The sequence below is a fragment of the Lynx rufus genome, unplaced genomic scaffold, assembly GCF_022079265.1.
Source record: "Lynx rufus isolate CCGP_SWC_20201006 ecotype Redwood Valley unplaced genomic scaffold, mLynRuf1.p SCAF_2, whole genome shotgun sequence".
Taxonomy (NCBI): Eukaryota; Metazoa; Chordata; class Mammalia; order Carnivora; family Felidae; genus Lynx; species Lynx rufus.
In genome coordinates, this window is record NW_025814834.1 from 7,852,701 (window position 1) to 7,865,722 (window position 13,022).

Sequence of the window (13,022 nt, forward strand, 5' to 3'; positions counted from 1 at the left end):
AATCTGCAAAACGGGGAGGGAAGGTGGAGAAAGAAAAAATATCTGAAGAAATAAGAGCCAAAAGTTTTCCAAATTTGATAAAACTATAAAACCATAAATCCAAGAAGTTCAATGACACAATCACACACACCACAAAAAAGAAAGAAAACTATGGTAAGAGATGCATCATAGTTAAATTGCTTAAAAGCAGTTTAAAGGAAAAATTGTAAAGGCAGCTGAGAAAAAGACACATTAAGTACAGAGAAACAGAGGGGTGCCAGGGTGGCTCAGTCAGTTAAGTTCAGCTCAGGTCATGATCTTGTGGGTTCAAGAGGGGAGTCCTGTGTCCAGCTCTGCGCTGACAGCTCAGAGCCTGGAGTCTGCTTCAGATTCTGTGTGTCTCTCTCTGTGCCCCTCCCCTGCTTGCGCTCTCTGTCTCTCAAAAATAAACATTAAAAATTTTTTTAAAGGGGTGCCTGGGTGGCTCAGTCGGTTAAGTGGCCAACTTCGGCTCAGGTCATGATCTCGCGGTCTGTGAGTTCGAGCCCCGCGTCGGGCTCTGTGCTGACAGCTCGGAGCCTAGAGCCTGTTTCAGATTCTGTGTCTCCCTCTCTCTGACCCTCCCCTGTTCATGCTCTATCTCTCCCTGTCTCAAAAATAAATAAAACGTTTAAAAAAAATTTTTTAAATAAAGTACAGAGAAACAGAGATAAGGATATCAGATCTCTTGTCAGAAACAAGCAAGGTAGAAGATACTGAGTCAAAATCCTTACAACACCAATAGGAAAAAGCTGTCAATCTAGAATTCTTTATGTAGCAATTATATCTTTGAGAACCAAAGGCAAAACACAAACTTCTTCAAACGTGTGAAAGCTAAAAGAATCATCACCACCAAGTCTGCATTACCAGAAACATCATGGGACGTCCTTAAGGCAGAAAGAAAAGAATAGATGCAAACTATTTCAGAAAATTAAAGGAAAAAGAATGCTTCCCAATTCATCCCAAGGTGCCAGCATTACTCTGATACCAAAACAAATTCAAAGATATTACAGGAAAAAACATCTAAACCAATATCTTTCATAACCATAGATGCAAAATTTTTTTAACAGAATTTCAGGAAATCAATTCCAACAATATAAAAAAAAAAACAATAATACATCAGGACTAAGTAGAGTTTATTTCAAGAATGCAATGTTAGTTCTGATATTTGAAAATCAATATCATTCACCGTATTAAACTAAAAATGAAAAACCATATGATCATCTCAGTAGACTCAGAAAAAGCATTTGCCAAAATCCAACCTCATTTCTGAAAAAGAAAAAACAAAAAAACCTCTCAGCAAAACTTCTAGGAATGGAAGGAAACTTCCTCACTGACAAAGAGCATGTATAAAAAGTCTACAGCGGGCACCCGGGTGGCTCAGTTGGTTGAGCGTCTGACTTTGGCTCAGGTCATGATCTCACGGCTCCACATCGGCCTTACTGATGTCAGCACAGAACCCGTTTTGGATCTTCTGTTCCCCTCTCTCTCTCTCTGCCCCTTCCCCACTTGCACTCTATCAAAAATAAATAAACATTTTTAAAAATTTTTAATAAATAAATAAATAAATAAATAAGTAAATAAACATTAAAAAAAAAGTCTACAGCTATTATCATACTTAATGGTGTAAGACTAAGCACTTTCTTCCTAAGATCAGAACAAGACAAATATGTCTGCTCTCACCACTTCTATTTAACACTGTACTGGGAATTACAGCCAATGCAGTAAGAAAAATAAAATCAACAAAAGATTAGAAAAGAAGAAGTAAAATTGTATTCACAGATGACATAATCTTTATGTAAAAAATCCCATGGAATCTACAAAAAAAAGCCTAAGGAATAAGTGGGCATAGCCTAGTTGACAGAGAAGATCAACGTACAAAAATCAAGCATATTTGTATAAGGAGCAACAGTCAAAAATACAAATTCGAAAAACCATCATTTCAACAGCATCCAAAAATATGAAATATGCTATGTTGTACACCTGAAACTAATGTAACATTTTGTCAAGTATACTTCAATTTAAGAAAATAATTAGAAAATCTATATGAGGGGCGCCTGGGTGGCTCAGTCAGTTGAGCGTCCAACTTCAGCTCCGTGAGTCTGAGCCCCACATCAGGCTCTGTGCTGACATCTCAGAGCCTGGAGCCTGCTTCAGACTCTGTGTCTCTGTCTCTGTCTCCCCCTCTCCTGTTTACATTCTCTCTTTCTCTCTCTCAAAAATAAATAAGTGTTTAAAAAACAGTTGTTTTAAGAAAATACATGTGAAATATGTAGGGATAACATGACAAAAGATGTACATGATTTGCCCAGTGAAAACTACAATTTTCTCAGAGAAATTAAATAAAACCTAAATAAATGGAGACTACAGCATGTCCATGGGTTGGAAGACACAACATCATTAAGAGGTAGTTCTCCTCAAACAAATCTATAAATACAATACAATCTCAAATTCTCAGGCAGACTCTGGAAAAGTTGACAAAGCTGATTCTAAAATTAATATAGAAATGAAAAAACCTTTAAGAGCCAAAATCTGGAAAAAGAGCAGCAAAGCTTACTTCAAGTCCTATTATAAAACTATAGTAATCTAAACAATGTAGTATTGGCATCAAGACAAATAGATCAATGGAACAGAAAAGGGAGTCCAGAAATAGAACAACACGTATATAAGTAGATTTCCAACCTATGCAGAAGGCAATTTAGTGAATAGTCTTTTCAACAAATGATTCTAGAACAATTGGATTCTATATGTAAAAAAATGAACATTAATGGCTAAAACAAACAACTCACGAAACAACAGATGTTGGCAAGGATGTGGAAAAAGGGGAACACTTCTGTACTGCTGGTGAGAATACAAACTGGTGCAGCCACTCTGGAAAACAGTACGGAGGTTCCTCAAAAAATTAAAAATAGAACTACTCCATGACCCAGCAATTACAATACTAGGTATTTATCCAAAGGATATAAAAATGCTGATTCAAAGGGGGCACATTGACCCCAATGATTATAGCAGCACTATCAACAATAGCCAAATTATGGAAAGCGACCAAATGTCCATCTACAGATGAATGGACAAAGATGTGGTGTGTGTGTGTGTGCGTGCGCGCGTGTGTGTATAAAATGGAACATTATTTGGGGATCAAAAAGAATGAAATCTTGCCATTTGCAACAATGTGGATGGAACTAGAGTGTATTATGCTAACTGAAAAAAGTCAGAGAAAGATAAATATCATATAATTTCACTTATATAGAATTTAAGAAACACAACAGATGAACATAGGGGAAGGGAAGGAAAAAGAAGATAAAAACAGAAGGAGGCAAACCGTAAGAGACTCTTTTTTTTTAATTTATTTTTAATGTTTGTTTATTTTTGAGAGACAGAGCATGAGCCGGGAAGGGGCAGAGAGAGCAGGAGACACAGAATCCAAAGCAGGCTCCAGGCTCCAAGCTGTCAGCACAAGAGCCCGATGTGGGGCTAAACTCACAAACCACAAGATCATGACCTGAGCCAAAGTCGGATGCTTAACCAACTGAGCCACCCCGGCACCCCCATAAGAGATTCTTAAATACAGAGAGCAAACTGAGAATTGCTGGAGAGAAGGCAGATGGGGGGATGGGCCAAATGGGCGATGGGCATTAAAGACGGTACTTGTTGGGATGAGCACTGGGTATTATACAGAAGTGATGAATCACTGAGTTCTACCCCTGCAACCAATACTACACTGTACTTTAACTAACTTGAATTTAAATTTCAAAAAAAAGATGGGGCGCCTGGGTGGCGCAGTCGGTTAAGCGTCTGACTTCAGCCAGGTCACGATCTCGCGGTCCGTGAGTTCGAGCCCCGCGTCGGGCTCTGGGCTGATGGCTCAGAGCCTGGAGCCTGTTTCCGATTCTGTGTCTCCCTCTCTCTCTGCCCCTCCCCCGTTCATGTTCTGTCTCTCTCTGTCCCAAAAATAAATAAACGTTAAAAAAAAAAAAATTTTTTTTTTAAAAATAAAAAAAAAATTTTTCAAAAAAAAGATTATAAAAAAAAGAACTTTAATCCATACTTTGTACTACACATAAATATAACTCAAGGGACACCTGGGTGGCTCAGACGGTTAAGTGTCCGACTTCGGCTCAGGTCATGGTCTCACGGTTCATGAGTTCGAGCCCCCATCAGGCTCTGCTCTGATGGCTCAGGGCCTGGAGCCTGCTTAGGATTCTCTGTCTTCCTCTCTCTCTGCCCCTCCCCCACTTGTACATGCAATACATACAATCTCTCTCTCTCTCTCTCTCTCAAAAATAAAACACAAAAAATTTTTTTTAAAACTCAAAGTGGATCATAGTCTAAGTCTATAACCTAACAAAAACTCCTAGAACATAACCCCCTAGTCTATAACCTAACAAAAACTCCTAGAATAGGAGAATATTTCAGTGATGTTAAATAGGAAAAGATTTCTTAGGTAAAGTAACAAAACAGCAACAAAAGAAAAAAATTGTAATTTGGACTTCATCAAAATTAAAAACTTTTGCTCTTCAAAAGACACCATTAAGAGAATAAAAAGAGATAAGGGAAAATATTTGCAAATTTGAAAAAGTACTTACATCCAGAATATATTTTAAAAAACTTCTAAAATTCAGTAATAAAAAAACACAGAACCCAATTAAAAATGGACAAAAGATTTAAACAGACACTTCACCAGGGGTGCCTAGGTGACTCAATCAGTTAAGCATCAGACGTCAGCTCAGATCATGATCTCACGGTTCATGGATTCAAGCTCCATGTCAGGCTCTCCACCCTCAGCACAGAACTTACCTCAGATCCTCTGTCTCGCTCTTTCTCTGCCCCTCCCTTGCTCACTCATACACATGCCCACTCTGTCTCTCAAAAATAAACATTAAAAACAAAACAAAACATGGGGCTCCTGAGTGACTCAGTGGGGTAAGCATCTGATTCTTGATCTTGGCTAGGGATATGATCTCATGGTTTGTGAGTTCAAGCCCCGCATCAGGCTCTGTGCTGAGAGAGTGGAGCCTGCTTGGGATTCTCTCTCTCTTTCTCTGCTCCCCCCCCCACCCAAAATAAATAAACTTTAAAAAAAACAAAAATAAAAAAAATAAAAACAGACACTTTACCAAAGAAGCTATGTGAATAGCAAATAAGTTCATGAAAAGATATTCAGCATCACCCGTCATTAGAGAAATACAAATCCAGACCACAATGAAATACCACTACACATCTATTAGAATGTCTGAAGTTGAAAAGACTGGCATACCAAGTGTTAACAAGAATGTGGAGGGAGTGAACTTTTTTTTTTTAAGTCTGTTTTATTTTTAAGTTTGTTTATTTTGAGAGAGTGCGCAAAAGTCGGGGAGTGGCAGACGGGTGGGGGGAAGAGGGAGACAGTGAGAGAGACAGAGAATCTTAAGCAAGATCCATGGCCAGCACCAAGCCCACCGCAGGGCTCAACCCCACAGACAGTGAGATCATGACCTGAGCCAAAATCAAGAGCCAGATGCTTAACCGACTGAACCACCCAGGCGCCCCAAGGGAGTGGACCTCTTATACACTGCTGGTAGGAATACAAAATAGTACTTGGAAGTTTTGACAGTTTCTTTCAAAGTTAAGCATACAAAAAGAACAACAAAAGTATATGTTCACACAAAGACTTGTACACAAATGTTCATAGCAGCCTTCTCTGTTACCAATTAAAAACTGGAGGGGCGCCTGGGGTGGCGCAGTCGGTTAAGCGTCCGACTTCAGCCAGGTCACGATCTCGCGGTCCGTGAGTTCGAGCCCCGCGTCGGGCTCTGGGCTGATGGCTCAGAGCCTGGAGCCTGTTTCCGATTCTGTGTCTCCCTCTCTCTCTGCCCCTCCCCCGTTCATGCTCTGTCTCTCTCTGTCCCAAAAATAAATAAATGTTGAAAAAAAAATTTAAAAAAAAAAAAAAAACTGGAAAGAACCAATATGTCCATCAATAAATGAATTATTAGTAATCTGTGATACATCCATACAAAGGAATATTACTAGGCATGAAAGAGGAATCAATTATTGATATACTAAAAAACGGGAGTGAATCTCAAAATAATTATGCTGAGAGAAAAAAGCATAACTACATGCTGTATGGTTCCATTTACATACAACTCTAGGAAAACCTAGGAAATGAAAATTAATATATAATGACAGAAATATCAGTGGTTATCTGGGATGGGGACCAAGAAGGAAAACTTTGGGCGTGATGGATTTATTCACTACCTTGTTTGTGATGATGAGTACATACATATGTCAAAACTTAACAAACTGGGAGCACCTGGCTGGCTCAGTCAGTGAAGTGTGCAACTCCTGACCTCAGAGTTGTGAGTTCAAGCCCCACACTGGATACAGAGATTACTTAAAAAGCTTTAAAAAAAATTTTTTTTAACTCAAACTGTATACTTTAAATATGTACAGCTTGTAATATGACAACTATTCCTCAGTAAATCAGTTTTTAAAAACTATAGTCTTAACTAGTAATCAATAATCCTTTAAATAAAAATTGGGCCCTAATTCATTCATGTAAAATTATTCCCTGTTAATAATGTGCATTTTAGTCATAAAATTCATGGCTCATCCTTATTTCCGAACTACTAAGAAAGACTGATTTAAACTAGCAAAATTCAGTAAATCATAAAGAAAACAAATGTCTTATTGGAGCAAAAGAGCTCTGAACAACTCAAATATTTTTTCATTTAAAAAAACTTAAAGGGGGGCGCCTGGGTGGCGCAGTTGGTTAAGCGTCCGACTTCAGCCAGGTCACGATCTCGCGGTCCGTGAGTTCGAGCCCCGCGTCGGGTTCTGGGCTGATGGCTCAGAGCCTGGAGCCTGTTTCCGATTCTGTGTCTCCCTCTCTCTCTGCCCCTCCCCCGTTCATGTTCTGTCTCTCTCTGTCCCAAAAATAAATAAACGTTGAAAAAAAAAAAATTAAAAAAAAAAAAAAAACTTAAAGGGGGAGCCTGGGTGGCTCAGTTGGTTAAGCATCTGACTCTTGGTTTCAGCTCAGGTCATGATCTCAGTGGGTCTCTTTCAGCTCAGGTCATGATCTCTTGTGGGTTCGAGTCCCACATTGGGCTCTGTGCTGGCAGTGTGGAGCTTGCTTGGGATTCTCTCCCTCTCTCTCTTTCTCTCTCTCTCTCTCTCTCTCTCTCTGCCCCTCCCCTGCTCTCTCTCTCTGTGTCTCTCTCAAATTAAATAAAAACTTTAAAAAAAATAAATGATAATAAAATAAACCTAAAAGAACTAAAAAGAATAATAAGCCATGCAAACTGCTGCTTTTATTTTAAGTAGGATTAAACAAAAATAACAATGTGCTATTATCTCTTCCTTGGTATTGTAACTGCTGCTGTGGTTTCATATTCAATCCTTTAAAATGGATTAAAGCTGACCATGGCAAAGAAAAAGAAGCAACTATTTTCCACGTGGAGAAATGCTCTCTAAATGAGAAGTTAAAGAGAAATGTCTGGGGCTTCTCTCTGGACCCCTCAGCACGGAGGCAATCATTACCAACCTCTCTTCCTCATCCAAGTCTAATGGGAGAAACAATCCAATTTCATTAAAGGAAATCTGCCCAGGAACCTCAAGAGCAGAGTTCCTCAATTAGCATCGCATGACGTTCTGCCTCCTCGAGGTCTGGTCACCCAAGCTCTCCAGTCTACCAGATAACAATACTTTCCTTCATTTAAAAGGTTTTTAAGACTTCCTACTGTATCAGCCTACTTCATTACTCGCCCTCTTCTTTATAGTCCCTGCACTATTATGTTGATATTCTCATGCCCACCATTAATGCTGATATCGGAACACGGTTTACAGAAGTAGCATGATGCAGTGTCATGGAAGGAATGTGGGCTTTGGAATCAGACACAGGTCCATACTTCGGTCCTAACACATACTGCCTTACGACTTAAGTATACTCCCTGAGCCTCAATTTTCTTATCAGTCCAAGAATCAAATCATCTTTCTCATTGGACAAAACTTGGTATCAATGACATAATGCATATGAACTATTTGACACACAGGAGGAGAGGTGGCTCCATAAATGATAAGCCCCTTCCTCTTCTTTACTTTCTAACTAGAAGGCATTTTTCTGAGGCAGGTACCTCTATCAGTCCTTATCAGTCCCAGGTGATTTCATGAGTGACATTTTCCCTGTACTCTGTGCCACATTAAAGTCCTTCCCTGCCAGTATGAACACTGTCTCTTGTCTGCCAACGCTGGTGCATCCCAGAGGCAGCTGTATTAGGATGTAAGAAAAGAATCAAAAGTAGTTGGATGGTACACTCATGTTCAGAGCAGGATTATTCACAACAGCTAAACCGTGGAAGCAACCCAAGTGTCCACAACAGATGGATGGATAGGCAAAATGTGGTATAGGAGGAAACTCAGAGGCACCTGGGTGGCTCAGCCGGTTAAGCGTCCCACTTTGGCTCAGGTCACAATCCCACAGTTCGTGGGTTCAAGCCCCATGTCGGGCTCTGTGCTGACAGCTCAGGGCCTGGAGTCTGCTTTGGATTGTCTCCCTCTCTCTCTCTGCCCCTCCCCCACTTGTACTCTATCTTTCTCTCTCTCAAAAATAAATATTTAAAAAATATTTTAAATTAAATTAAATTTAAAAAATTAAAAGGAGGAAATTCTGATATATGCTACCATATGGATGAACCTTAAGAATATTCTGCTAGGGGTGCCTGGGTGGCTTGGTCAGTTAAATGTCTGACTTTGGCTCAGGTCATGATCTTGTGGTTTGATTTCGAGCTCCACATCGGGTTCTGTGTTAACAGCTCAAAGCCTGAAGCCTGCTTCAGATTCTGTGTCTCCCTCTCTCTGCCCCTACCCCACTCATGCTCTGTCTCTCTCTCAAAAATAAACATTTAAACAAACAAACAAATAAATAAATATTATGCTAAATGAAATAAGCCAGTCACAAAAAAATACTGTATGATTCCACTTCTGAGGTACTCAGAGTGCCCAAAATCATAGAGACAGAGGTAGAACAGTAGTTGCCAGAGGCTGGGGAGAGGAAAGAATAAGTTGTTGTTTAATGAGCATAGAGTTTGTTTTATGAGACAAAAAATAGTTATGGAGATGGATGGTGGTGATGTTTCCACATTATGAATGTATTTAATACCACTGAACAGAACGCTTAAAAATGGTTAAGATGGTAAATTTTACCACCATAGGAAAAAAAAAATAGAAAACTAAGTTTCTTTGGACTAATAGTTGACTAAACCCAACCACTTCCAGTCTCAACATGAGAGTTAATCTCATAATTGCAACTCTGGGACATCAAGTTCTTGCTATGGTTCCAAAAAATGCTATCTGAAAAGTTCTCATCAAATCCTTCTATCTCCCTTGATGTGACACAAAGGAGCAGCTCTGTGGGGAATAAGCTTAGGAATAATTCCCTGAGCCTGCACTGATGGGTCAACAAGGCAAAAAGAATTACAAAGCAATAGGATGCTCACACCCAAGTGTGGGTAAACGAGATTGGGTAAATAAGTATAGACAGGGCAGAGGCCCCAAGATGGCGGGGGGGGGGGGGGGGCAAAGGTATATGAGATTAGGTATTCAGGGTGAAAAGGCCCCCCAATTTAGTACTACAGCAGAAAGCTGCTTTCACAGGAAGGAAGAACCAAATTAGGTAAACAGGTAAATAGGGTGATAGACCACTGAGGGGTGAAGCTACCCAGAACAGAGCTGATTAGCAAAAGAAAGGTGGCTTTTGACCCTGAGGTTGCATCCTCTGTTGTCTTATCCCCTAGGCTGGCTAAGATAAACAGACACAGCACCTCAGGTCTACCCTTAACATCCATCTGCCCGGCACCAGGATTTTGGTTTATATAGACCCAAACCCCTAACACCATATATCTTCAAAACCCCCTTTCCCTCATGCCCATGAGTTAATGTTCACAGATTCATTACCTCTTGGTGCACGCCCATCACATTTGTAAGCCTTCTGATCTTAACAAATATGGAGCAAGGACCCTTATTTGGGGCTCTTGTCTTCTCCCGGACATTAGCCATCTCTCCCATTTTAATCCTGCGTCCACTCTCTTGCTGGACCAGAGAGAACTTTAGACCCAGAGTCTATGACACAGCTCCACCACTACCTTCCATCTAATAAAGACAACAAGAATCTGGCTGTCTCCCTGATGTCACCAGTAATGGCACGGTCAGTTGGACCTCAGAGGGATCTACAGAACCATTCCAGGCCCACAGTCTGATTTGTGCATGTGCTCAGTAATATTTGAATGAAAATGAACTTTACTTTCCACAGCAACTCCCCATTTAAAGCAAAAAAAAAACAAAAAAAACAAAAAACAAAAAAAACAAAAAACCAACTTTCAAAAGGTTCAATGGTCATTCTAAAAGCTGGCTTCTAGGGGCACCTGGGTGGCTCAGTCAGTTAAGCGTCCAACTTCGGCTAGGGTCATGATCTTGCAGTTTTTGAGTTTGAGCCCCGCATCAGCACTGTGCTGACAGCTCAGAGCCTGGAGTCTGCTTCAGATTCTGTGTCTCCCCCTCTCTCTGCCCCTCCCATGCTCATGCTCTATATCTTTCAATAATAAATATTAAAAAATTTAAAAATAAATAAAAAATAAAAACAAACTGGATTCTATAAGGCTACTTATACAACACTACAGGAATACAAAGTCCGAGATAAAATGGGAAAACTGCAAATAAAAGTTTACAAATCTTCCCCGTCTAAGTAAATGCTTTGTTATGTTTTTTTGTACTTAAAAATATGGAACCATCTCAAAATTGTTTCCAGTCCAATACCCAAAATCAACTGACCTGAAGGCATTCTGAGATAAGCACTACAAAATGTGGTACAAATATGATTCTTTCTTTTTTTTTTTTTTATTTATTTTTTTTTTATATATGAAGTTTATTGACAAATTGGTTTCCATACAACACCCAGTGCTCATCCCAAAAGGTGCCCTCCAAATATGATTCTTTCAAAAAGCATTTAGAGCAATAAAACTCAAATCTACTAGGAGCTGGGCGGGGGGGGGGGGGGGGGGGGGGAGGGGGGCAGGTGCTGGAGGAAGAAACAGGAAGATGTTCATTGGGTACAGTTTTAGTTTTCCAAGATAAAAAAGTCCCAGTGATCTGTTACACAACAGTGTAAATATAGTTAACATCACTGAACTGTATACTTAAAAATGGTTAAGAGGGTAAGTTTTGTATTATGTGTTTTTATTGCAACAACTAAAAAGAAACAGGTCTCAGAAGTTAGTGCCTTAGCAGTCATACTGATGCAAAAATATTTCAAATCAACTAACTTCTAGTGTCCAATACTAATCCTTAAAATTCCTTTTCTCTCAATTAAGAAAAAAAAAAAAGTGGACGCATCTCGTTGGTAGGACATGGAAGCTTCTCCCAACTACAGTAACACTGAGGGAGCACGTTGGGGAAATGAGGAAAAAGACGATACAAATACTAAGCAAAGGTAGAAATACAAAGCAGGCTCTATAAACACAATGTAACAGTGTCATCCCCACCTGCAATCCAGCGGAGGTCTCTAAGTAAAACGGTATAAAGGTTTCTCTTTACTCGAAAGATAAGAAAAACTCCTCAACCTGCTTACAAGGCCCTGTGGCCCACCTCTCCAGCCCCCTCCCACCAGATTCTTCCAACACTCTTCCTGTTCTCTACATAGAGCTGTACCCTAAATCTCCGGTCCTCCCCATGAATGCCTGTGCTGTCCTGTCCTGTCCTTTGCCTGTGCTGTTGGGTCTGACTGGAACACTCTTCCTTTCCTGTGCATCCTTCAGATCTTAGTTCAAATGTCGTTCCCGTGACTTCCCTAAATCAAAAAAAGAAAAGAAAAAAATCTGCAGTTTCACATTCGTGTGATTATTTGGTATCATCTGCTGAAGACAGGAGCCACGGATGTGTTCACTCTCCCCCATTTCCAACAAAAGCACAATACACCAAATAGGCACTCAAATACTTTTGAAAAAGTGAATAAATGGCCACTAAAACTATAAGAAAGCAATAAAACACTGTAAGAGGTCTCCTTAATGAATCTTTGAAGGACATCCAAAGCAACTGAGCCAAAAATCCCTATTCAACTCCTACGGGGGGAAGAAAAAAGTCAATTCAGATGCCTGTATCAATTTCTCCGGTCCTTCTATGTCCCTACGCAAATGCTGAGCATCAAAGGCTGATGGGTAAAACATACCAACACACACACACATACACTGCAGATAAAGCAAAACTACTCCTTGTTGAGTAACCTGTTTTTGGTATTTCTTGATACAATGCCTCCTACATAGGAAGCACTCTGGAAATAGCTGTCAAATATTAAAAGCAACATTTCACAAAACTCTTAAGTATATAGGAACTAGTAACTAACTTTACTGAAAACTGTGGTGTCTCACATAAAAGTAAGACCATCACAAAAGCAAAGGAATGAATCTCTTCAGTGGCAAAGCCTCCTGATATTAACCATATTCATTTAGATCTCAAACAGAAAAAAACGCCAGACTGATTTTTACTAAGAGTGAAATAGAATCAAGTGACCACAGAGCTTTAAATAAGGACTACAAAATGTCACGCGCACACTTAACATACGAAACTGTTTAGGATTCCCTGTCCCCTCCAACACAAACACAAATTGTACCTATACTTTAGAGATATAATCCATAAACATGTTACAGAAAACTGCAGCCCATACTGCTCTCTCCTCTGATTCTGTATTCAAACAAATGCTATTTTGTAGTTTTTCCAATAACTTAATGTGTACAGTCTCTTATTTTGAATCCTTTCAGGTACCTAGGACACTGGGCGTGCTGGTTAAACACTATACCGTGCTGATTAATGGATTTTGCTATCGAAATTCCTGCACTTTTATTCCCAAATGTCATTCCCGAAAATTGTTCGCATGCCTGCTTTAACTCTTTCATCATTAATGTTTGTTTATTTTTGAGAAAGAGAGAGGGGGGAGGGGCAGAGAGAGAGGGAGACACAGAATGTGAAGCAGGCTC

The 13,022-nt window shown here is 39.8% G+C and overlaps 1 protein-coding gene across 3 annotated transcripts in view; it reads right to left on the reverse strand.

The window, feature by feature from the left end:
• Nucleotides 1-13,022, reverse strand: part of DIS3L2 (DIS3 like 3'-5' exoribonuclease 2) — a 351,293-nt gene that overhangs the window by 337,019 nt on the left and 1,252 nt on the right. The gene's annotated exons all lie outside the window — the stretch shown is intronic.